Source organism: Bombus pyrosoma, linkage group LG8 (genome assembly GCF_014825855.1).
Source record: "Bombus pyrosoma isolate SC7728 linkage group LG8, ASM1482585v1, whole genome shotgun sequence".
NCBI classification, from domain to species: Eukaryota; Metazoa; Arthropoda; class Insecta; order Hymenoptera; family Apidae; genus Bombus; species Bombus pyrosoma.
The window spans coordinates 1,339,864-1,366,718 of record NC_057777.1 but is presented as its reverse complement, the minus strand read 5'-3'; the positions used below and the strand labels follow the sequence as shown (position 1 = coordinate 1,366,718).

General features: G+C 45.3%; 1 protein-coding gene across 1 annotated transcript in view; it reads left to right on the top strand.

Annotated features, from left to right (window-relative positions):
* Positions 1 to 26,855, top strand: part of LOC122569998 (G1/S-specific cyclin-D2) — a 138,718-nt gene that overhangs the window by 34,137 nt on the left and 77,726 nt on the right. Inside the window, exon 3 of the mRNA XM_043731776.1 lies at positions 23,138 to 23,218. The gene's annotated coding sequence lies outside the window, so the exon portion shown is untranslated. The remainder of the gene's footprint in view (positions 1 to 23,137; positions 23,219 to 26,855) is intronic.

The following is a 26,855-nucleotide window of genomic DNA, read 5'->3' as shown; positions in this document are numbered from 1 at the left end:
CCAGCTGCCGGATTTTTATTCGAGATCGCCTGCTCGTCGAGGAGCCAAGAAAGTATTTTTCGAGTTCGAAGACCTGCAGGCGGCGACTGCAGGACACGAGAAAGAGGGGGAGTGAAATCAAAAGCCAAACACACGAAGCCATAGCCACGTGAATTTGCCGTTTATTCAGCCGCCAAATATTTGCCAAGGGGCCCATGACGACGGTTGCACCATTTTTTGACTTCATCCAATTCGACCATCCAGAGTTGAACGACTTACGAACGTTATTTCTCGTTGCTTGGACCGTTCGCTTCTGTTTACAAACTTTTGGTCGATCCACGAGCGCCGTGTTTTCACGTGCATACGAGAGCTCTATCGATAGACAAGAATTCGATCAACGATACGCCAACCACAATTCCACTCCGATAAATACGATTCGAACAAATAGAATCGCTGAGAACCACTCGATCGATAAAATGCCGATGTTCAACCGTAAAGACCGGAGCCGAAACTCAGAAAGCAGGATCTTCTCGTTTAGGGTACGTTACGATGTACATGGAAGCCACTGCCTCCCCCTTGACCTCCGAAAAAATAATTCCAAACAAGCAGAAACCGACGGCGACAGCCGGAAAGACGTTACGCGTCGCACAAGGGTGATCCCTTAGCATGACAATAAGACATCTGCTTGGCACGAGCTTGCGAAGGGTGCAAGTCGCAGCGCCTGGTCTGGCCAGCCACCCTTAACGAAATCGACTCTACTTGGATAATCTTCGACGACGTAATGAAGCAAAGGAAACACGGCTCGGGTACCAGATATACCTCGACTGGTATACGACGTGCCACCACCTGGCCCTAGGTGATCCTAACTTCATCCATCTTGCGATTAGAGGCGCGTTTGCCCGCGGCGAACACGCGAGGAGGAGAAAAACCGGAGCATTGTATATCGTACGGTCGTACGACCACACCACACCACGGCTCGAACGTGAAAGAACACGCGAATAAGAATGTAAAATAGGCTACTTGTTGCTCGAGGAGTTTTCTAGATGCTTTGAACGATGATAGATGATCGTAGGGGTCGTAGAAGACGGGTTAAGAGGGTTGAAAGTTTAGATCAGACGCCAGGCAAGCGATTTAATTCATATTTTTATTTTAGGGCGTAATATTTACGATAGAGAAAGTTGAATTATACGTAACAGAGATCGGACGATCTTTGAAATTTTACATTACGAAGCTATTTCAGTGACCGTCGTGTAGAAACAATGTACAATCAAGATACGTTGTCAATTTCTACAAATTGTTCGCCTTTGACGAAACGATTAATAAAATTGAGTTGACGATCCTCTGGAACCCGTCTTAAATCGTTTCTGATAAATACGCCTTCGTATAATATTTCCACGAACGAATGATATAATTATAGTAATAGATAAAGATAAGAGCATGTTGGGCGCCCTCGGTTTAATCCGGTAGTCGTCTTTAAACAGAGGTTACTCGTTTCATTTCCGTGAGTATATCGTTACAATGTTTCAACGGTAAGACGTGCAACGCTTGTCCCATTGAATTCCGTTGAATTTCATCGGACCTCTCGTTCATAGAGTAGATTAGACTTTTCGGAAAAGCGTGACGGATGTCTTTTAAAATTCCTTACGACGTAACGATTATTAAACGAGGTCGTTTGAATCTGTTCGCCTTCTCTTTAAATTATTTAAAGGCGATGTAATCTAAATAAATTAATTAAGATTATGAAGCAATTTTCAATCGTTTATTTTAAATATATCACTTGAGAATTCCTCGTTGGAGATTCCTATCTCGAAGGAACTCGTTCTAAGCTTCATGGTCAAGGTTCTTGTTCGTAGAAACTTGTTTTAAATTCCTTGCTTTAAGTTCCTTTACTCGAAGGAATTTGGAATACTTTAAACTTTAATGTATTCAAAGTTCCTCATTTCACGTTCATCCTTCCGAAGAACTTATCTTATATTCAGAATTTTATTCCGACCGAACAATCGATCCCGATTTTTCATTTCGTAGTTCCTCCTTCGATGGCGTCTCCTCTCAGATTCCCTGGAGCCAACGAGGTTCCAGCTTTTAAGTAACTCGAACGTTTCTTTATCTACGATTCTTTACTCGGAAATATTCATTTCCCATTCTCTTTTCAAATCACCTATTTCGTAGAACTGGGACTTTATATTCTTTATAGCGCGTGATTCCTTCTGTGCGCTCGATTCCAGTTTCCTTATTCGATGTACGTTGCTTAGAACAAGTTTCGCTACTTTTAGAAGATCAGGTTAAACAATACGCGTTCTGATCGCGAAAGGAGAGCATCCAGCGACTCGAATAACAACGCTCCACCTCCGTTCTCAACGTATATCGTTGCAAACGAAGGCGAAGTTCCGACACAGTGCGCGTACGATTAATCAAATTCACGCCATATGGCTACCCCTGGGCAAAAGGAGCCTCATTTTTATCGGTTGTTCCCGCACGAGACGAGCTTTCATTGTTCGTGCGGCTATACACGCCGCCCGATAATGATCGTCCTTGCGAAAGTGAAATCCGAACGGTGCTTTAACTCTGGAAAATCGACGAAAACCATTTAGACCGGCGCGTCGTTCAACACGCGTTTCGTTCGGCCTGGTAATCCGCTCCAATGTTTTCGTAACGTGTAATCTGCTACGATTTCAACGAGTACGAGAAACCACGTGGAGAAATCGGTTGTAAAAAGAGCCGGAAGTAACGATGTTGCGTCTTACGTCCGACTAAATGGCGTTGCTTTCGTTGCTGAGTAATTGGTGGATAAATATTGGTTGAGAATTGTACGTATGGAAAGATAATCTGACAGGATAATCGAAAACGGTGCAGCATCGAACGTGACTTTTCGTTACCGAGTTATAACACACGATTTAACGTTGGATCGAATCTTAAATATATGGCACAGTGAGTCGATATTCGTAACGTAGTTTCGTTCGAACGTTCGCACGTAGGGAAATTATTGCAAAGACAAGAGAATGTTAAGATTCGATGAGAAAGGAAAAGGAACGGTAGAGGAGAAAGAAGGGGCTCATAGAGGAGTAGTGGTTCGTGTCTTAAGATTCAATAAAGAGATTCATTTTCCTCTCAAGTGGCCTAAAATTTAATCGCAAAAGCTGCGTGACCATTAAAAAGGAGAAGAGAATCGAGTAAAATTTGACGATCGTAAGCCTTTTAAGCGCGATATGAATTTTTCATGATACATATGTAATAAGAAAGTTAGTCGGTACGTACCAATTAAGGTGTTCACGCTTGGATCCCTTACAAGAAGATCTGCAGATCGCACGTACATAATGGCTATAAAGAAAAAACTCTCGTTGAATTTTAATTGAACGCGGTCTAAAATTTAAATCGCAACATATTCGCTGATCCTCTCGATAGTTGACTACCGTATCGTACTAATGACGTCGTTATTTATCTGTTATCACGTCTGTCTACTTAACGTACATCGTTATTCCAATATTTCCAATACGCCTAATTTTCCCACCTTATTCCGCAAAACGTATGACGTTTATCCTGCTCGAGCGAAACGAAAGTAGAAGCAGTTGCAGCAAGCTTCTCGATTTGTTACATTTTCAGGGACACTCGCATGGTTTATCCAGAATTCGTTGCTTTCCGTATCAAAATATTTACTCGAATATCGTTAATTTAAAGAGAATTCTATTAGATCGTGTGCTTTCTATTGGAATCGGTGTCGAAAAGCCTGCTGTCCCATTCTCGGTACTCCGACGACGCTCGTTAATGAGATAAGCCATGGACAGACAAATCATTAGCGCTGGAAAGTCGGCCCACCCTGTTTCGTTCTGGTCATTCACTCGATCAACCGCTGATCGTCGATTTATTATATTCAGAGGCGACTGCAGACGCAGCTTCGATAATTTAATCTCTCGAGAGTTTAACGAGCTACGATAAGACGTCATGAATCGTTTTTCTTCAACCAGCGCTTGTGTATATGTATCGTTTTATCGGACGGAAGTATTGCTTCTCTCCCTACCGCGATGACAACTTTTGTTTAAAAGTTTCATTTCGTACGGGTCAAGTATCTTGCGGTGTAAACGTAACGAACGGAACAAATCCTTTCTTCCCGCTAGAATCTACGATTCTTAATTGTAAATCGCGTATCCGTGAGAAGGGTGTTTAATTTAAAATTCATCACGAAACAGGATACGTTGGCTACTACTTTGAAGATATTTCTAGCTACCTCTAGTGCCTCGACGAACTTTGTTAAATTTTGATCCCTAACGATACGTAAGAAGGGAAGGAAAGACGGTGTTGAACGTCGCGGTTCTTTCTACTTTAATGAAGGACGCATTAATACGTGACCGGTGGGCACGATGCGTTAAGAATTTAAATGGCTCGACAAAATGTTATGCAACTTCACGCGCTCGTGTGCGCGTGAACCAGCCACTTCCGTGATTTTCGTTTCCAGACGTGGACGTGAGCGCGTGCAGAAAACGAGCCGTGGCTTCGCGGTGTTCGATTCACGTGACGCCGTTGCACACACGTCTCTGTATATCGTCGGGGAATGTGCACTTCGTTACACATTCTTCCACCGTCCACATCCCCCTCCTGCTGTTTCGACGTCGACGTAAGTAACTGCATATTTACTTACTTGCATCGATCGCTACGAAAAAAAAGAAAAAAAATATCACGACCATTGACAGCTATCTTATCGACATTGTGCGTGTGCAACATTTTATTTTAACAGGTTATGCTAACTAAATGGATACGGTGAAATTTTTATTCCGTTCATAAACGAGTCTTTCGAACGTTTCAAACGTTTCAAGCATTTGACTCCGAGAATCGTCGTATGATTTAATACGCGTATTGGCGTATTTATTATTCTAGAATTTTATTCCACGATGTTATTCGGACATTTCGAAAGCCTGGAATCGTAACAGAGTGAGGTTTCGGTGTAAACGAGCCACTTTGCCTACGAGGAGATTCAATTTGCCCGACTAGATTTCAATAAAAGTTCCAGCTCGCTGTACGAATCGGTCGCTTCGATTTTTCAGACACCCTGCGACGATCCGACAAAGAAATTAAACGACACTGTCTCGACTATTTTAGGTCTCGTGCTAAGACGAGTTCAACGACCCAGTACGCTGTAACCTTGAAACGACTGTGAATCGTGAAATGTCGGCTCGATCGACGGAAGTGTCGTCGTTAAAAGCTATTCTATTTCGATCAAATTACGAAAAACGTTAGTCATACGCGCTTTGCAAAAGCAAGATAAACGGCGTACGGAAATAAACACGCCTTGCGTAGTATATTTTTGAAGGATAACGTTTCGATCGATTAGGCCGACGTTTCAAAATTCAGGGTCGTTTTAGACGCAGTAGATCATTGAACTGGCCTTAACATCAGCTACCACGGTATGAAATTGAAAAATGCGTAATGTCGTTCGAAAAATTTCTTACATCGCAATTAGTAGCCGATTCAAAACTGGTCGACTTTTGTCCGAAACATTCTTTGTCGGATCGTCGGACGCGCGTGGAAAATCCTGGCGATCGATTCGTGGACCACGATGTACGATACTTTTTTAATCGACGAGAAATTCGTTACTCTCTCGATCGATGATATTTTCATGCGACGTTGTTAAAGCTGAAAAGCTTCGACGAAGCGGCCAATGTTAGTTCCATCGCGCTATCTGTGCCGCTATTTTCTTGCATTCTCGGCAATATACGTCGTTCCTCGGCGTGTAATTAATCGCGCGTACATTCAGTAATTTCATTCAGTCGTATTCACCGCATTCGTGATCCGCGAGAACTTTAAAACCCGAGAGTTACCCGCTGCGAATCCTCCAGCGATTTATAAACGCCGGCTAGCAACCTTCGAGAGTTCCACGTGCACATCCCCTTTCCGAAAGCACCGACGTTCGCACATTGCCACGCGTTCTATGGCCACGCAAGGTGTATCTCTAGAGAATCGTTCGTTCTTCGATTTTCGTCGTTCGTGGAACTCCATGTGCGATGAACACGCGTTCGGGCGAATTATGCGAAGGTTCGTGTTTCTTCGTGTAACGCGATGTTTTGTCGTGTTTGATATTTCTGCTGCTTTAGGAAATTTGCCGTCGTATAATGGAAGAGTTTCGTGCCGACTGTTTAGCCGAGATTTTGAAGGTTTCGTTTTTTGTTCGTCCGATGGCTTGCCGATTCCTTTATGCCATGTTCGATCGGGCTCACGAAAGCATTGTAATACCTAAACCGTACGTACTGGCGATCTTTAACGGGCGAGATATATATTTGTTAAGAAGTTGTTCTTTTACGCTATTAAATTTCAATTATAATTATTCGCTGTCTCGCTCGGCTATCCAGGCCATAAATATAAACGCGTAAAGCCGCTAGACGTTGCGAGCCTGTACAGTACAAGCGATAAATAAAATAACCGTCAAAATGAACGCGCATTTTGTTTCTATTGGAAACGTCGTAAATCGTCTACCATTTCGATTTCTCGCTCATGCCACGCGGTGAAAAAAAAAATAGATAAATAAATTTAGTCAAGGTATATTACTTATGCGAGGAACAGTGATGCGAAATAGGTACGATTTGACATGATTATACGAGGAGGAGGAGGAGGAGGACGAGAAGGAGGAGGAGGAGAAGGTTCGAAAGGCTGCTAGCTGGATCCGTGACTGTTCATAGGCAGTAAATCCCTGTAGATGATTAGAGGTCGGCGCCGTGGCTTGTTACCTCGATATGGAATTCAATGGAGGATAAAAGCAACGATGAAAACGATTACCCGTCTCCCTTCTTAGCTCCGTTACCTGGTTCCCAATATTTTTCGTAATTACATTTGCCGCGGCGTGCCTACGTTGATCCGTCGATTAACACTTTCGCGATTCGAAAATTCTGAAATTGCCACGTATCGCGTATTGCCGTGCTAAATAATCGACGGTTTCTTTCTCGTCCAACGATGTAAGTGGTATTCCAGGAATTGGATATTTCGGGCGAACTGGATACCCTCGCGAGAAATCAGACATATCCTTTGACACGTTGTTCGTTTGTCGCGCATCATCGAACAACGTCCGAGCTCGCCGGGAAAAACACGATGAAAGTTTTCTGGGTCGGTTAGAAGATATATCGCTGGGGCAATAGCGAGATTAGATACCGTAGACTAGTTAAATTTATTTTTCTTGAAATTGATGGAGAACCGCGGATTACCGCGGTTCTACCTGGATACTTAAGGTTTCGAATTTCGCTGAACTGGCCCGCGAAATCACGTGTTTTCCCGCTCGTGTTCGATTAGCCGGCGCACGCGGTGCCAAGGGAAGTAAGTCGACAATTTATTAAGCGGGGTTCTAAGGGCAGAATCGTGACGCGGTAATTGCCGGTTATCGATGGCGTGTAAAAGAAACCGGCCAGGGGCGAACGAAACGCGGAATTCGCGTTCGAACGCCGCGGGGATAGGCGAAAGAAAGAAAAAGAGAGAGAGAGAGCGCGTTCTGTCGTGCATACCCCTTGCTTCGGGATAAAACTGCAATTTCCTGCCGATCTTTTTTCCCTCGTCGAGGTACCAAATGCACAGAGCGTTTTTGGAGTGGGAAGGAATTTTTAAAATTGGCTGGAGGAAGAGGCGTGTTCGGAAATAAGGGCAATTTGCTTGGTACGGTATTGGAAAAGCTTGGTCTTCCATCCAGCCAGTTAATGACTTATTTATGAATTAATTTACCTTACCTTAATGGTCCATCTGTGCTTCTTAAACCGATTCTCTGCGTTTTCCTTCCCTTCCTTCGTATCCATCCATTGCACGTTTATGCGAAATATAAAAATGGAGAAATTTACCGGCTACCTGAGAATCGCAAGAGGAAGATGAGAATCGACGAGAAGCCGGAATTTTTGAGAAGCGACGATCCTCTAACGAGCTGTGGCAGTAAAAGAATACACAGGGAAGAGGAAAAAAGCGGTAGAAGAAAGAAAGGGATTGTTGAGAGCGGTTAAGAAGAGAGGAATAAAAGGTCGAAGACTGGATGTTCTGCTCTGTGATATTGTACGCACGTACGCAACCACCTCGCGAGCGGCAAATCGCGGGTTACGAGCCGAAGGAATTCCACGGCTACCCCCATTAACGTTGATCCTGGGTGAAGCCACAGCCGGCTGTGCAACAGCGAATGCCACGTCGCCGACAGAGACGGAATCGAAAGGTTGGGGTCAGAGCACAGGGTCCGGACCACGTGTACATTGTACACTGTACACCACTGTACACCCACACAGACCCCGTGTGAAACTCGTCCGTGCGATTGCTATCGCATCACCGCATTTTCCTCCGTTTGCGTGTACGTCTATGTGTGTTATCAATATCGAGTACTATTCAATATTTAGATATTTGGAAAATGATCAAATGGGTATCATTTAAATAGCCATAGATAGAATTATTTACATAAGTTACAGTGAAATACAGTTGACCCTCGAACAACACAAGGGTTAGGGACACAGACAGTCCGCATAGTCGAAAATCTGTGTATAATTTTGCAGTCTTGAGAATGTGTACGTACTTGTATGTATGTAATAACCCGTTTTGTTATTTTCTCGTAATAAAATAATAAATAATAATAAACAATAAGTAAAATAAGTCAGAGAAAGGGAGATGTTCGAGTCAAACGCTCTTCGTTAGCCGTCTAGTTTGTTAGAAAGTCACGGCGGTTCATTACTAACAAATTACGTATTAATAATAAAATGATATTGACCGAGAGAATGATCCGCATTTAACGAAAACCGCGTCGTTCGACGGTCGATTCTACCTTGCCGCTTCTTTTTTAAAATTCACAGAATCATTCGATACAATTTTTGCGCGAGAATCTTCAATCAGAGAAGATAGAAATAAAGAGAGAAGAGAGTAATAAAAAGTAGGGGAAATAATTTATACGCGAAGATGTTTGCGTGGAGACGCGAAATAAACGTTACTCGAATTGAGGCAATTAATAACGCACGGGTGATTAATGCTGATCTTTATCGGTAACGGTCGTAACGATTTGAAGAAAAGTGTTAAACGCATAAATCATTAGTAACCGTTGATAGTTATCGGCACTTTGGTCGATGGTTATTCGCAAACTATTATTCATCATTGGGACCTTGATCTTGAGACCTTTGATCTATAAAAGGGAGTGGCGTAATTAATATTTTGATACGCGATCCAACGCACACTAAAACATCCTGCATTATGCAACAATGCGAAGCTTAAAGTACGCGCCGAGATCAATCGTCGGCTGTAAATTATTAATGGTCGACCATTTTCTAAGAGGAAGATGGTTCCTCCGATAATTATGTTTGATAAAGAAAAGTGGAGAATCTTTTTTCGTATTTGAATCGTAACTTTAAGAAAATTTATGATACACGAAGTACGTTGCTCCTATTGCTCAAATCTTTTTACTTGTAATTTTATTAAATCGCATCTGATCGAAAGCAAGTCGGTGTCTTAACACTTCCCAGCGCCATAGAAAAGATCGTAATGAACGGGAAACTTAAAAAATCAACTAGAATAGAGCAAAATAAATTATCAAGATACCTCAAAAGCAATTTACCCAGAAAGGTCACCTTCGACTGAGATTCCGTACGATTCTCAAGTCCGAACTTCGTGCAATTCGACTCTTTCTCGTCTCGTCCGCGTGGCGGTTCGCCGCATAAGATACGAAAACGCGATTCTCGTCTGCCGAGCTGACGGTTCGTCGTTGCGGACGCAAGGTCGCCGTGGCGGAGGAAAACCAGACCAGCAACGCGATTTAACGGCCAAGAGGTGGTCCGACTAGCGGAATGAATGCAACAAGAAGACGAGACAACACGCCGGCCGCGAAACCAACACCAAAAAGGCGCCAACCGAGTCGACTCGACCGACCAAATGGTACCAATAACGGCCACAGCGACACCTAGAACAACAACAACAACAACAACAACAACGCCAGCTGGAGCAGCAACCAGCGTGAGACAGGGACGGCAGCAGGACGCAACAACAGGCGATCACGGCGAGTGCGAAAGCACGAGCTGAACCAAGCCGACAATGCGGCAGGTACCTACCCCGCAGGCATTCCATCAAGATGCTATCGAAAGTGGCCGACCGCGAGAGCCGTCCTAGCGAGAAGGGAAGCCACGAGGAGGAGCACGAGCGACAAAGAGGAAACGCTGGACGAGAGGAGGCCGCCGAGAGATATTAAAGGATGCTGAGCCGCCGACCGGCGCTGAAGGAGAGGAGGCATCCCATGGCGTGGTGGGTCCCAAGCCACGAAGGATCAGGGTCGACCGAAGAACAGCCGAACGGAACCTTCTCTTCGGCCCGGGCCTCCTCTCTTCTCTCTACCTCATGCTTCTTCTTAGGCTTCTTCTTCTCATTCTTCTTCTTCTTCTTCCTTCGTTGCATCGTGAACGCCCTCGAAAGCGTGACTTTCTGTTTGGCGCACGCACGCTCCTCATTTCTCCCGGTTGATATCGTTGGTACGGAGGAGATTGACTTTTGTCGGTGATCCAAGTTTTTGGTTTATCGCAAGGGTCGTTTGGGATGCAAGAGAAACTCTGGGTCCTAGAAGATGGCTTTTTGATGGATATTCGAGATTCGTAAGGTAGAAGGATTTGTACGATGCGTAAGACTTCGTAGGGGACCGTCGTAAAGGTCCGAATAATAGATAAATAACAGATTTTCCGTTGGAAATTATTTCATCTTTGTCCGATGGATTCTCGCAGAAGAATGATCCGTCCACGGTACTAAACAACGCTTCCTCGTTGAATTTACCGCACCTAAAACCACTCCTCAAAAATTCCTCAGCCACCGTACACACCTCCAACCCCCTGTCTTCCCTCAGCGCCTTTCTTCCTCCTCTACTTTACTTCGTCCGAAGAATGCGACTAAAAACCATCTCGGAGCCCTTTCATCCGATCGCCATCGAATCTACACGATCCGAAGCTCCGACCAACCGATAGAGATAACTAATCGATCCTAGAATCACCGATACAAAACTGGTTACCGTTAACCGTGACTAGGCTAACCGCACTCTGTAAATTTACACTCTGCTTTTAAACTTTCGACAGTTTTCTCTAATAGGCTAACACCTCGCCATATGAAAATAGAATCTCGTAGAATCCTGCTGCGCGAAATAGCGAAAGTTGGCGGCTCGCAGCTTCCCCTGGAACGAGCAAAGCAAAAGACCGGCGGCGCGTACACAGCGGGTTTCCGCGCTTTTTAAAGGGCGGCTGTTATTACACAGATTGGATTAAAGGTCTGGTCTATGGAGAGTGAGAGAGTGAGAGGAAGGGTTAGAGAAAGGTGAGTGGTAGGCGGTAGTTGCGGGAGGCGGTTGAGTTAATGGGGTGGGGGCCAGAAGAAGGTGGTTTAGCTTGAGACAAGAAGAAGGAGGGAAAGGTATGCGGTTTGAGAGTGTATGTGTACGCGTGTATGGACGAACACGCGTGCGTATGCACGCGAATACACACATAACCGAGGAACCGGCGGCCCACCTTCACAAGGTGATTCACTGCGATCCCAACGTGCTGTGCTCAACCATGAAGTACTCGCGAATCGTCGCAGAAACGTTCCAGATGCTTCGACATTGTACACTACCGTGTCTTCCTCTTGCTCTCTCCTCTTACGCGTTCCTTTACCCTCTTCCGTCTCCTTTCGTCTTTCTTCGGATCGTATCGGATATAGGTTCGTTCCTTATCGTTATACGTATGTATAACTTGGTTCGGGCGAAAGTTCAGACACTTGGATACGATGCTACGATAATCGAATTTATGCTCGTCACACACACAGATCGTAGGTGGTTCGACCAAATTTCATTACCTGATCCGAGACTCTTCTTGTTGCTGTTTATAGTACAGCACGGAATCTGTATAAAAGATTTATGCATACGGACACGGTGCGCGCTTACAGTAAATAACGACTGTGCAAAGACACAGTAACTGTCACAACCGGTCCGTGTCCGAGCGGATAATATAAATGAACCATACAGGGGGTAAAATTGAACAGGAACCTTATATCGGGCAGAATACGTTGTTAGATGTACGTTGGAGGCGAAAGAGGAAAGATGTGTGGTCCCGGTTGCAGGTTTATCGTTGGCTACATGAATCGCATTCCATCGGGTGCATGCTGGAAGAAGGAAGATGCTCGAAGATGGAGTTAAGGATCGTTACGAAGGAAATTATGGACAGTCACGGAAGTAGGTGAATCGAAGGTGATTGCAGGCTTCGCCAATAGCAGCGGTGTATGCATGGTTGTTTGTTGGTTTCAGTAGCTTTCCAGCAACCTTCCACTTAATGCATATCGTATTTTGAAAATTGCTAGAAATACAAACTTTCCAATTTTACGACTATCGAGTAAGAGAAACAAGCGCGTTTCAACGAAATACGAAATATCAGTGGCAGCTTCTTTTTTTCTCTATGGCAAATGTAATCTTCGTCTTTCGTTTCAACTTTAACCATCGAATTTCAATTTCGAATTTCAATTTCATAAAGCGTAACCGAAGCAAGCCAAGTATTTAGCAAATAAATCATCTGGACGATTTACTTTTGACCTTTCTCTTCATTCAGCAAGAAAAAAAGAATTCGGACGAGAAATCGTCCTTTTTTTCGTCCACGTGTCCCGCAGCAATCGAACGGCCGGGTCGTGTTTACTGTTTGATCGTATAAGTCCCGGCGATACAATGCTGCACCGAGAAACGAATGTGTTGGCGTCTGAAGCGACGATGCAATGGGAACCGCCCGAGGCGTGTCGGTGCACCCTTGCAAAGGCTCTCAATCGCAAGAATGCAAAGGCCAACCGGTCCGCTCGATTCCGATCAGAATTTCGGCCGAACGTGCCCGTAAACTTTGCCTTTAAAGTAGCCTACTTTATTGTTTCATGCGTGAGAAAATCCGTTGATCCTATCAACGTTTGATAAAACCAGCGCGCACGTTAAGAAAGATTGCCAAAGATTTCCGCCAGCGAAACTCGCGAATAGGTGCGATATTTTTCCATTCCGCGTCATTCTCTCGCTCTCTCTCTCTCTCTCTCTCTCTATTCGTTGGAATTTACCAATCATTCGAGGTTATTTAGTCCGAAACTGTAAACTAAAAAATGAAATTTCGCAAAATCACACGTTGCAGCGTTACTACCAGCAACGAAGAGTAATAATTTAACGGTATCGATCGGTCTCGCGTAAACACGCTGACCCAGCGAAACAATAATCTGGCTTTATCGAAGCGAGGCGGAAGAGGTCGGAAGAATTCGCATGAATTTGCTGCGTGCGCGCGGTCCTCGCGGGAGGCGATATTTTTCCGGCTGCCGGTGCGAAAGGCTCGTAGAAAAAAAGGAAACGTTGAGATATATTTCGCTGCGGATCTCGATAAAGCGACGATCAAACGCCATTCTTTCTTCTTTTTCGTCTTTTCCTCTTCTTATTCTTCTCTCCCTCTTTCTTCTTTTCTCCCTTCCTTTTTCCTTTTTTTCTTCCCCCCTTTCTTTTCTCCTCGAAAAGTAATCGGTAATCCTGCAACGGAAGGCACTAACGAGAATTAATACCGACCGGAGTGTTTGTTTTGTGACTCGGCGACCGGGCTTTTAAAGATCCGAGTCGCACATGGGAATCAGTTCGCGAGGCCACGTCTGAATAAATTAAATCCTTACCAGGAATTCACTAACGACCTGTACCTTTCTCGCTACACATCTCTTGATGCATGTTCTATGGTCTACCGTATGCGCTATGGATTTTTCTTTTCGGTGTTCTTCCCTCGCTTTTGCAGAGAACGAAATTTCATCCAGAAACGTTCTTCCTACAGCGTTCGTCGCGTGTCTCTCGAGCTACCCAAGAACAAGGAACGCTGACTTTGGCAATCTTCGATACTCTGAAGGATTGTTTTGGATTCGCGATAGACAGCGCGATCGGAACGTTTTGAAAAACGCTACGTTTTTAATAGGATTTTTCTCTTATCAGTAGATTTCGGATTTCTATGATTTACGGAGAATTTGGAAATGAGAAAATCCATAAAATACGCGTGATACGTTAAATACTGGAAAGTACATGCGGGATATCAACGCACGTTGCGGCGTTGCATTTTGCACTGCGTTTGTCATTGCACTCCACCTGTTATCGCCAATTGCGCCGACGAATGTGCAAACTTCAGCGGGCATTCACGCAAGAACACAATCCCTCTTTCTCTTAGAGACGTGATAATTATCAACGTGAGAACACCTTCTATTCAGCGTGGAATGTTTGTTCCTGGCAAAAGCAGCGAAAGTTTTTCTTTCGACCGCGCAGCTATTCCGAATTTTCAGATTATCAAGTTACGAAGATGGAGAAATTATTCGGTTACTCTATTCAAATTTCTCCGAATTCCATTTTAATAGCCAATTTCGTACAATTTGGTGACTATTAAAGCGTTCGAGTATCGACTTAAGCTGACACGTTGGCCATAAAATATGGGAGAATACGATCGGCCACCATTTCCACGTTGCATCGATCATCAGAAACGCGTGGCAATATGAGCAATTGTATCGAGAAATATGAGTTTACCCGTAGCAACTGCATCGTTGTTAATTAAGATATAGTCGATGAACGACGATTTACCGTTTCGTATACAATTACACGACACTAAATTACTAAAGTGTAATTCCTAGAAGGTAATTGGATATTTGCCAGCGTTAGGAAATGTATAAAATCTTCCAAGCGTTTAAATAAACCCAAATTTACGGCAGACTTGTCAGCGAAAGATCATTTTTTCAATAAGAATCCTCCCTCAAAAATACGATCCCCGAAACAAACTTTTAAAATCTCAATTTTACTCAACCTTATTGATATTACGCAATTTTTCTTCCGCTGTAAAAACAAATCCGCTGCAACTCGATCGTCAGGCTGAAACAAATAAATACGTATTACGTAAGTTTTTAATTACAATGTACCGTGATTTACGTAATCGATGGTAATACAGAGTACAAAGTAGGATTAATTGTGAGCAAATTACGATTGCCGGCATTGAACCTATACAAATGCTGCGGCCATTGAGAGACGCACGGTTGATGTTACAAAAAATATGGCGTGTCGTACAAGGAAAAATAAATATGCTATCTGGAGCGAGGTACTTATTTACGACAGGCATAACTTTACATATGGGCTTGGTTCTTCTCGTTTTTTCGTTCTTGGCAATATGTAATTAATCAGAACGAGGTATATCATTTTTCAAGGTGATCAGCTCCGCGAGAAACACTGGCAATGTTATTCCATGTGAATCACGTTCGTTTCAAACAGAACGAGGGCAACGTTTCTTTCGTTTTAGAAGAATCCTAATTTCTCATGCCGTTTTAAAGATAAACGTTCGCCTAACTTCGATGAATAGCTTCTAAATTATATTACGAATGATTTTTCCACTACAAGGACATCTGCCAGTTTTTAGAACTCTTTGGAACACTTGCCTTGTAGCATACTGTCAAATTGGATACTTCAATATTTGGGAAGCATTCAACGGCGATCGACGTGCCGTAATCTCATTGTTCGAGCCGAGTATTAAACGCAGACGAAATAACAATGAACATCTGAAATAACGGACTTTTAATTATCGTATAGAACTGCACATGTATACCTGAGTTTGATGGACAGACGACCATTCAGGACGTCGACACCGCTAAAAGCCATCCAAGAAAATTCATGAGCTCCTCCTTCGTTCGGATAGCCTACGACGTATCTCGTTACTTACATTTAAATTTCAAGATAGACACGTCTAAAGATGAATAAACAACGCTGTTGGTTAAGAAAAGAATTCCTTTGAATTAGCACCTATGATAGCAGCTGCTCTCCTCGATCCAATGTTTCAGAATCAAAATTGTATACACATACGGAGTTTACAAAAGTTCCATTTTTTAGACCAGAGTCGACGATGAAATCACACTCGTGGGAAGGATTATAGTTGCATGTCGACGAAATACACGGCGCTCGATCGCGCCAGAGAAAACAGATGGTACGAATAAACACCGAAACGTCGCGTAAACTAAAGCACCAGCCCTCTCTGTCGTCTTCGGAAAAATTCCTAATGACGAAGTATTTATACAAAAGCAGACTGACTGTCTCTCGGAGCCGCGCAGACGGTGATAATTATCACCGTGAGAAACGTCGTGTATCACCCAAGGCGACCCACCTTGCGAGAGACCGTGCCGATGCTGATGTCGGCGGCGGCGGTTGGTGGTGGTTGGCTGGTTTCAAAGGAGCCTCCACCTCCTACGTGGAAAAAGAGGGACGAACGTACGATGGGGAAGGAAAGGGACAGAACGAGCAAGGATTTCGATGAAGCGGCACGCGGAGGGATTTGATTTACGCATCGGGTCATTAAATTGGATGTATTGTGCGATAGAACGCTACGCTGGAATGACTCCTCGGGATGCCCCATAAGGTCTTAATTACTATGCCACACCGGTGTACAGCCTCTGTCCTGGCTTAATCGGCCGACGCGTTTAGGCAGTCGCGAAAATCACGACCAGAGCATCTCTTCTCCGTCTAAAAACATCCTTTATATTTTTCCGTTTAGACGACTGTTTTGCAATCCAGCAAAGTGTCTCCTCGTTACATTTGTCTACTTTCCTAAAATTTAAGAGACGCGAAGAGTCGCAGGTTTGAACGTAAAGTTTGAACGAAGGGTCCAGGCTTGGTTCGTTCGCTCGTTCGACTATTCGTTCGCAAAAACTGCTAAGACGAAATTCCTGAGTGCATTCGCGAAAACGAAATCAAACATTCTTGGAACGATATTATCTGGAGATATCGCGATATTCGTGAAATCAAACACCTGGAAAACTGCGCACACTTAATATCCATCTTCCATACACAGATATACGTATCGTATTTCAAAGCGAAGCAGACGCACCTCCAACGCTCGTCTCAAATCATACCGCGCTACGTTATTCTCTCCGATACCTTCTGAATCTCTCGGAGCATCCAAACGATCCACGCGTTCCCAGTTTTCTGCCGAACAACGTTGTACGATCGAAAAACGTCTACCAAATTTACGCGTTCGTCTCAAACGCTCCGTCTCAAATCGTTCCAGCTATCTTCCAAAGCTTTCAGAGAATTAAAAAAGTCCGGCAATTCACACCTTTTACGATCGAACCTCGACAAACCCGAAAGGACCAACCACTCGAGTCGTCGTCGTCGTCGTTCGAGGAAAATCTAGATGCACGTGTTTCTGTTTCGCGGTATCGATCGTATGACCGCGGAAACGGCCTCCCCACCACAGAAATTCCCACATGTCCGGCATTCGAATTCCAGTGGACCAGGAAGGATGCTTGGAACGACCCGAGAGCTGGCGTGCCAGTTGAGGACGGCGGGTAGGGAGGGATCCGCGACGAAATAAGACCGCGGCGAGAATCGTACACGAGAGGACCCACGGCGGAACTCATTTTAATTAGAAGGGGTCCTTCGCTTTATCGAGTTATTCCTCGGCCCGTGCGTCTCTCTCGCGCCCTTCCGCGGCCTGTCTCGTTCCTTCCCCCCGTTGTTCCCCTCACCATGTCGTTCCACCACCTTCCTAACGTTCGCGCTGGCCCTCCGCGTCCCGCGGATCGAGGCCCCGGTCCACGAAGCCGCCTTGGAATGCGGTTCTACGGGGCCCACGGGGTTCGTGTGGTCGTGGCTCGTAGCCGCCGCGTCTGGGGGTGTCGGAGTGTGCGTACACGCGCACCGCGACCACGTCAAATCGCGCACAGCCCGCCAGGCTCGTATTTTTTCCGACGCTCGCGCCATCGTCGCGGATATCGCTCTCGCCAGCTACGATAAGGATGTAACGGCCAGTCGGTGGTCGCGTTGATCGATCGACGATCGATGGGTAGCGGAGAGATCGTTAGGAACACGTTCGTACGATCGAACTGCGAAAAGCTGTAGGTCTCGACTTTTGAGATAGTCCAGGAATGGGAAGAATATCGTTCCGGTGATTGCGAAGAGGATATATCGGATCGCAGGAGAGATGAAATCGACAGATGAAAGGGTGAATGGCAGGGACGTCGGGTATTGTTTAAGAGCGCAGGGAATCTTTTGGCGACGTGGTTGCACGGGGATTAAAAGAAGACGTATGGTGCGAAGGCAGAGAGCGAAGAATAATGGGATGATGCGGTTTGGCGATGTGTGGTCTTTGAAGAAGGACGATGGTGAGACGAGATGGTTCGCCAACTTTTGTATTTCACGATACTTGTGTAAATCCCTGTACAACCGTATGTACTTTACGTCACGGAATAGCCAACGCTTCGTTCGCTACTGCTCGTCCCTTCGAAACTCGAAAACTTCTCCGTAACAACGTCAAGCAGATTCTCGAACTATGCCTTCACCTTTGACGTCTCCGAACAATTTCCAACCAAATCGTCGAACACGTTCGTTCCAAATCCATCCACCGCGCTACTCCATCGCACGTACCGCCGCAGTTCCCGGAAGACCGAGAAACATCTTTCCAAAGGCCAAGAGATTAATCCTTTGAAAATTCAAACTTCAACCCCCAAAGGATGAAACTACTCAAAAGAACCTCACCCGTTGGAAACGGCGCATGGAGCTGAAGAGAAAAGGATGAAGGCAATCGACGAGGAACAAAACGAGAGCTTGTCCTTTGCAGGCCTTTTGCTCGCACCATGTCGAACCTCTTCGTCTTCGTCGGAGTCCGTTCTGTCGGTCTCCTTCTCTGGCTCGTCCGTTAGCCTGCCGTTTGCCTATGAGGGGCGAGAAGGGAGGAACGGGACCTCCAGAGCAGCGACCAAGTCCAGGGAGGTCCTTCCTTCCAGGCCCAATGGTAGAAGGAATCGAGGGAAGAGTACGAAGGAGAAGAAGAAGAAGAAGAAGAAGAAGACGAAGAAGAAGAGAAAGGGAACGAACGGCTCCCTGGCAGGATCAAAGGATATGGCAAGATCCTTTTTGCTCCGGAGGGATCGGGCACGAAGAGAAGGCCGAAAATGTTCGGCTCGGGTTTCGGGCCGCGTTTAGAAGGGAACAGCTTCGACGAGATTGCGAGCAACGATCGCGTTCGTGGAGCTTGTTGCGCAGCCTCCAGCCCCGAGCTGATGGTTTCTGGAATATGGGCCGGGCTGATGGGTTCGTTTCGGCTGGTCGGAATTGAAAGCCCGGCTTTAATGGACCGCCGACACTTTGCATCCGTCCCGTGGACGCCTGCTCGCCGCTGGAGTCTATCCTCGACTTTTGACAAATTCGTGAAACCAGGCGATTCTTGCGGACGACGACGAGAATCTACCTTTGGGTCTAATAGGGTCTCTGGTATTCGCTCGAAGACAGCCTTTAAAGAGAAAAATATGAAATTCGCTGGTTGGAAACCTGGTATTCGAACAATTTCGGAATATCAAGACCTGTGATTTTTATGGATCTCGCGTAACCAAAGTGGGGTTAAAAGCCACGAACGATACAGAGTCGACCGATACGATATCGACGTCCGTCGAAGCAACATACGGCGGGTTTTCGCACGCGTGAAAATACACGGCGCGGCTATCGAACGATACGAATAGCCCGATAACACGGTTCGATCGGCGCAACTCGTTTCTCGTGGTAAATCAACGGTTCACGCGTGCTTCGCGTCTTTGATCCAATCTCTGCGTGAGAAACGCGCGCCATGCTTTTCATCCGGTTCCGTGCTGACTTGCCGAAAGCGTTTCGTGGAAAGAAAAGACGGAGCCGGCGAGGAGGAGGTTCGAGGATAGCACGCCGAGGAACCCCTATAGGAACGCACGTATGAAAAACTCCTCGTTCATTTCGCGTGTGGATAATCGATCGTTGCTTGGTACATTACATGTACGGAGGATATTTAATAAAAATTTGAAAGAGATCGTACGATAAGATTGCGTTTGGCGTGATTACGATTGGTCTGGCTTGTGAAATCTCAATTAAGCCTGTCCGATAATAATACGTTTCTTCTGGAAATCGCACGCTCTTACGAAAACATCGTACGATATCTAAAAGTTCCTGGCCGAGGATCGTCGAGACGGATCACCCTCGCGCCATTCCTAATCTCTCACGAACATTTCCAAGCCGAAAAATTAGCTTATACGGTCCATACGCTGGAAACTAAAGCTAAAAAAAAAAAAGAAAACTCGTTAATCGCAAGCGTGGTTGCTCGCCGATTAAAAGAGAAACGGCTCGTGCGCGAGTATCCTTCCTCCGCGACCTTGACCTCGAATATTTCTCACCGTTTCCACAGCCGAAAGTGCCACAGGGGCCGCACGCGGAGGACCGAGACGAACGAGGTATCGGCGAACGAAGTGGACCGGGGCGAAAGGAGGAGGGAGATTTTTGCCGATGGATGAAAGGGCGGAGGGTCCAGGTACCGAAACCTGGCCAAAAGATGGCCAGCAGCACGCGATACTCTGGCAATCTGCGTGGCCCGGTTCCACCGCGAACTTCGTGGAAGCCGCCACGAACGAGGGAGATTTATCGGATTTGCAAATAATGAGACTATGTTTCAAAGGGGTCCCGGCTACCGCGTCTCCTTTTCTTCCTTCAGAATTCCAGGCTGGATTTCGCGCTATTTTTTCTTCGGTATTCGGTCGCTCCAGCTTCCTCCCGGTTTCCAAGACTCGGAAGGTTACGAGAAGGGGCACGGAATTGAGAAAATTCGGGAAAATCGAACATCGTTATGCGCTTGTGTGTGGATATACAACACGAGGGATACTCTTCCCTCTTTCTTCTTCTTTTCTTTTTTTTTTGTTCGCTTTCATGGTGGGAAAATTCTTTGGGAAGAATGTCGTTGGGTTGGTACAGTGTTGGGGGCTTTCGAGGAATTTATACAAGGTGTTCTGAAGATAAACTGATCGCCCTGTCATTTGAACCCTGATGAAGTTTGCTGTAACGTTAGCCATGCCTATGTTTGACGGAACCCTACGAATTTAGGTAATCGTGGCATCCTCGTTTGTGAAAGTCTCATTTGGGAAAGCAGCATGTAATCGTCGTCCATCTATGCGTCCTAAATTCTCGAGTTAATCAGCATGGTTTCCGTACGACTCGAACTTACCTCGTTACGTTCATTGTTGTTGTTCGCTCGTGATTTCAGACGTCCATCGGAGCGTTTTAGAATTCATCCCCTTCGCCTATATATCGGACAGCAAAATCTCCACATTCTTATCCCAAGGATCGAGACTGCCGTCGAAAGGCAAAGGAAGGCAACCCGAAGAAATCAAAAGAAGCAAGAGAGGCAAAGCAATAAACAGTAGGTCCTAAGGTCGAAAAGGCGAGAGTCGGTTCGGACAGCATCCGCAACAAAGCGGCAGTCTGTTAATCGAGTAGCTAATTCGCCGGGAACAGAGAACGAGGTCTTCGTCCGTTTATTTTCCTCGGTTCGCCCGGAATCTTTGCTCTTCCCAGCACCATGCTTCGGTCCCCTTACTCCGCTGACCGTGGTCATGGCTGGCAACTTCTTCTCGGGCTTCGGTTAAAAAGACTCCTCCCTTTCTCGGCCATCCTTCGCGGGGTCTGGCGGAAGGTGGCGTTAACGAGGCGGCGAGACTTTCACACGATCGTTTGCATCGAGACAAACAGGTCCGCTGAACTTGGAGGACCGGACGACTCTTCCCTATTTACACAATCATCCTAGTCGCTCTCCGCGTCTCCAAGTCGATCGCCAGTCTTCCTCGCTTTAGTCTTCGTCATTGGTCCTGAGTTTCGTCGTTCGCGCGTTTGCTCGATCAACTCGCCATCTCGTTCGTTAAAAGATCGTGCGAGTTTCTTGAATCTCTTTGGCACGTGGAAGAAGAAAATGTTTAAGTCGTTCTGCAGGATCGATCTTCGATAGAAGAAATTTTCTCCTTGTACGACTTCCAGTCTCGACTAGTGAGCGACGACAACCAACAACACCGTTATTCCAACGTTCCGTTACAATTTCTCCGGGAAAATTCAAATCGATCTTCCACATCCATCTAGAAAATCCACGAAAACTGACCAAAACGATAGCTGTCCAATGTTGAAACGGTCCTGCGTGACGATCTGTCCCATTAACAGAGAGAAGAAAACAAAGACGAAGACGTAGCCGTAGCGTAAGAATAAGAATAAGAATAAGAATAAGAATAAGAAGAGGAAAAAAGAAGAAGACAAGATATCCGGCAGCAAGACTAGCGGGGGAGTAAAGAGGGAATGAGTCAGAGGCTAATAAAATCGACTGGACCCGAACAGTCGTACAGAGAGAGGGAACTCTGTGGCGTTGGTGTTCGCGGGCATGGGAAAAGGCCAGCAGATTCATTGACTGCCAGGCCCTCGAGTTGCCCAAGGGCCGCCTCCCCGTCCCCATTGTTCCATTAAGCTTCACCGAGGACTGACACATGCTACGGTCTTACGTGGCCCCCATGGCAAATCGCTTTTTCCTTGTTTCAGGCCCGCGATATCTGTCGCTCGAGCCAATTAAACCGACGTTTCCTCTCCTCCAGCGAATCTAACGCAATTCGTAGACGGACCAAACGAACGCGCTACTATTCGCGTAAGAATGGCTAATTGTCGCCACGCTCTTCGGTATATTCTTGGAGACGAGAATAATTAGTCGCTCTTTATAATTCGTTAACGAACGATAGTACCGTCTCCTGCCCTTTTCCAAGATAATTTACCAACTACGAGTCGACGCGTCTGCGACGAATAAAACGAGGAAACCGAGAAAACGCGACGTTAATCCGTTGAAATAATCGTTGTTAATCGAGAGCGCATAAAGAAATACCCGTCGAAGGCTCGAAACTAATAATATAGAGAGAATAATCAATTAACGAGATTATCTAAAGAAGATTATCGCGACACGGTTGGGGAAGGACGGTCGGCTTAACAAGCGGACAGAGTCCGTTTTACGGTCGTTAAAATGATTCCTGGAACGCGTTGAAAATCGCTCGGCGAGGGGTGAGTTTCGAAATACGCGCGCGAGGAAGTCTAATTGAGCTTATCGATTTTAATGAATTTTAATGAACGCCGCTCGCGATATTGCCAACGCCCGACCGGCCAATGGAATTCCTCGCGTACCAATCGGCCGTACTAACGCCATTGAAAAATCCAGATCCATTTCTCCTTGCAATCGTTCGTTCCGATTCGTCGTTACACGATTAATTACGAACGTTTTCCTCTGTTGAAAACGTTTCAAAAACGGCTTAGGCGGCGGTGATTTTATTTCTGTTTCTCGTCTGTAATTTTCACGCGTGAACGATATAGGAAAAGTGACGTAACTGAAAAATATAATTGTTACAGGAAACGGAAGCACGGACACGGACACGGACGTGAGCCAAGCGGCTATTAGGAGCATCAAGCGGAGAAATTAAAGAAGTTAAGGTAGGACGCCATTGTGATCATTAATATCAATATGCACTAACACAGTTAACACGCGACGTTAACGGTTTATAAATAATTCAAAAAGATCGGTCAATTAGTATTAATAATCGGTAAATTATAATTTTCAATCGAGAAGAATTTAAAAATCGAAATAAACGACGGCCGTTTTATCGTTCTGCCACTTCTTTAAACCTTCGTGACCACTTTATCGTCGGCCGACTTATTTCGAGCGATTACGCAGCCGTGGATTGGTCGAGATGGAATCGCTTCCTCGATAACTCGGCGAGCGCCGGTTTTTGGCGAAGAACGCCGCGACGAATTGCAAGTTCGCGGAAAAAAAAGCGCACACCGCATTCCCCAACGACGGCGATCACCGATCCAGGAAGGCAGCCCCTTTATCTTTCCGCTTAACAAGCGAACAGTGTATCTTTTTAGACGGGCCAGCCTCGATCGTGGATGAAATCGTAAATTACGCCGGTCGCGTCCAGTCTTACGGAACGCGCTCCTGTTATATCAAAAATATCGCGTCGTTGCATATTTCTCGAACGTAACGTCGCATTTGATACGGAAGGGCGGAGTAATTATCGGAACGCGATAGCTTTGAAGATCCTCGCTGCTCCCAATGGTTCGTCTCTTAATTAATTTCTGCCATTTCTCACGAGCGACGTCCCGCCGTGAACAAATTCAACGTCGCGATCGCGCGTAATTTTTCACCAAGAAATCGGTACACTTTCGATCGAGTCTTGGCTTTTTTGTGTAAAGTACGCGCGTACTCGGTTCGTTCGTTTCTCTTTCCCAGGAACGAAGCCGCGCTGCGGCGTTTGTGGTCCGTTTCAAATATTGGCCGTCCACTCGTGGTATGCGTGATACCCCGGAGTGCGCTTAAAATATTGAAATAAGATGCTCGTACGCCGCTCTTCGAATTCTCGCCCCATTCCCCCCCGTCTACCTTTTCTGGCCCTGCCCTTTCGCCGCATTCTTTCTCTTGCACGCGCGCCACTTTTCCCTTCTTGTCGTTTCCACGATCGTTTCGACCCCTTTCCTACCACCCGACCACTCGTATTATCTCGACCGAGTCCCCTTGGACCACCGACTTTGTAAATCTCTTCTTTCCATATTTCTTTCCTCTTTTTATCACGAAGACTTTACGTAAGATTTATCATTTTGTTCTCTTGCCTTCTGTTCTCGATGGACGAGGGTATGTTTAACCCATCAAGGCTCGAACAGCGGGATAATGCGCGAAAATTGCGCCGATGCAATACCATTGTAAGATAGAAATATTCGAGTTATATGTCGCTTCGTAATTGCGTAAATAAATTCAGCGAAGCGAGCTGTGATTCCGAGCTAAAGTTATTTATTAGCGTCCACGAAACGCTAGGCAGTACGTTGTTATATTTCGCAGCTTTTCATTTCTACGATCCCCTGTTTTACGCGCCATCTTTTCGTTAGCCACTTGCGGCACATTGTTGCAAAATGAAAGACGAATCGCGACGATACGACGATAGATGGAATTATACGGTCAATTCGGTATTTTGTTTGTTTCCTTCGCGGTTTAATCGATCCGCCGTTCATTTTTTCGTCTTTTCTTTCGTACCTACGGCTGCGTATCTCTTCCTTCGCAGGTCAACATACTGCGAGGAACGCGAAGTCGTCGAACCGCGAAGAATACGCGATCTTTTATTGTTAGGCTAACTACGCTTGGCGATTTTTTTAAAACGAGGCCCGTTCGTGTCGGTGGAATTTTGTAAGATTCGATAACTGCGATCTCATTTACATAAAATGCTCGATTCATATTTCACTTCTTTTTCGTTCTCCCTGAAAGAAATACGTTTGCCCTTCTTATTTGTTCGTTAAACTTTTTGTTAAAATTCTTTTTAAAAGTTCGTTACTTTAACGAATTGCATTTATCTTGTCGGCACTTTTGAAAAGGAAAGCAGTTTCTCGAGAACGCTTTCAATGAAAGTTCTTTTCTTTAGCCTCATCCTCTTCAATGGAAATTCCTTCCCTCCTCTTGCTTCTTCTCAAAGGAATCATCTCTCCTCTTCTCGCCTTCTCGACGAACCTAACGCCGCTTCCTCTTCTCTTACCTTTCTCGGAAATCTATTTTCTTTTATTCTTCCTTCCATTAGTTTTACATTTTTCTTTAGAAATAAAGGTTCTCTATCGTTTCTTTCTTTTTCCAGCCAAGCGTTTCTCTACACAGAACAAAGCTACTATTTTCATGTCCCTCCTTTTTTCGAAATTTTCCTCCTAGAATAAATTACCTTTTATCGTTGGACACATCTCAGAAGGAAATCAAGTTTGAGACTTAAAACAGTACATTTACTCTTTTTCTCTTTTGTCTTTCCTTTGTTTGTTGTGCCTACTATTTACACGATATTCACGAACTGTTATATAGCGCTGGTGTCGCGTGGCTTTCGCTACTTTCAGCGACAAACGCTCCAAAAGTCATGCGATCGTTGCTATAGTACGTATAGCGTGTGGTAGTTTCTGTAATGAGAGCAAAGTCATCGCAAGGAGAAAAAGAGAAGGGTAAACGAAAGCAACTTCGAACATTTGCATTTAGTCGTGAAAGTATCGTTCCTCTTTACTATCCTCTGTCGCCATACGTTTTCATCGCTCGAAGGAAAATACGATCATCATTTTTTTAAATGGTCAACGCAGAACGCTATTTTGTGGAAGATCAAACCGGCTTGCACCGTTATGGTTCTCGGCATTGCAAACGACAGAAAGAAAAATGCGAGAAAAAGAACAGACTGTCCGAATATTATCCTACGTTGGAAAAAAGCTATTCTTTTCGCGTCAGAAATCAAGAAATGTTCGAAAGGTTGTTGCAACGACGTGTCGGAGGTTTCTCGACGACCTGCAAATAACAGGCGACGATGATATACGGTGGTGCGTGGTAAATTGCTACGGATAAAGGGTATGATTATCAGTTGAAATACTTAAAAGGGAACGCAGTGGCTGGCGCGCGCTCGCGCGAGACCGCGATCTTGCGAACATTGATTTTAGCTTGGTTTTTTCTTTTCCCTTTTTTCCCGCCTTCTCGCTCTTCGGACCCCGTAACACGGCCACGCCCGATCCTCGACAGCATTATGCAATAATTCACGTTCATTACGCGATTATTATCCATCAACGTTCGCGTTGGTTAGCTTATAGCGCGACAACGGTTTTGCTACAATTTATACGCGATATATTATCACCCTTGTTGCACACTGGTAAACCGATCACGCGGTTTCTTGATTCATCGCTGTCTTCATTAAGGGCCATCTTTTTCTCCAGCTGCCGTTATGCTTTTTGTAGTTTGCCGTTTGTTTGGCATCTGGCTCGCTTTTCAATATCGTTGCACGTTCTTGAGCTTATATCGGATATAAAAGATTCGATGGTTCCTGGTGCGAACAACTATAGAGATACACAAGCGTGTAACTTTCGATTTACGTACGTTTATCACGCGAGGAACTAATTGCGTTATAATCGACGTTAAGCCAATTAATATAACACTAGATGTGAATGTTATTAACGAGAATAGCTCGGAGCCAGGTAAACGTAATGCGATTAGAGAGAGAGAGAGAGATTGCAGGACGCGAATGAAGAACGTAAACGAAAGAGAAAAGTAAGGAGCAGAGCAAATATACAA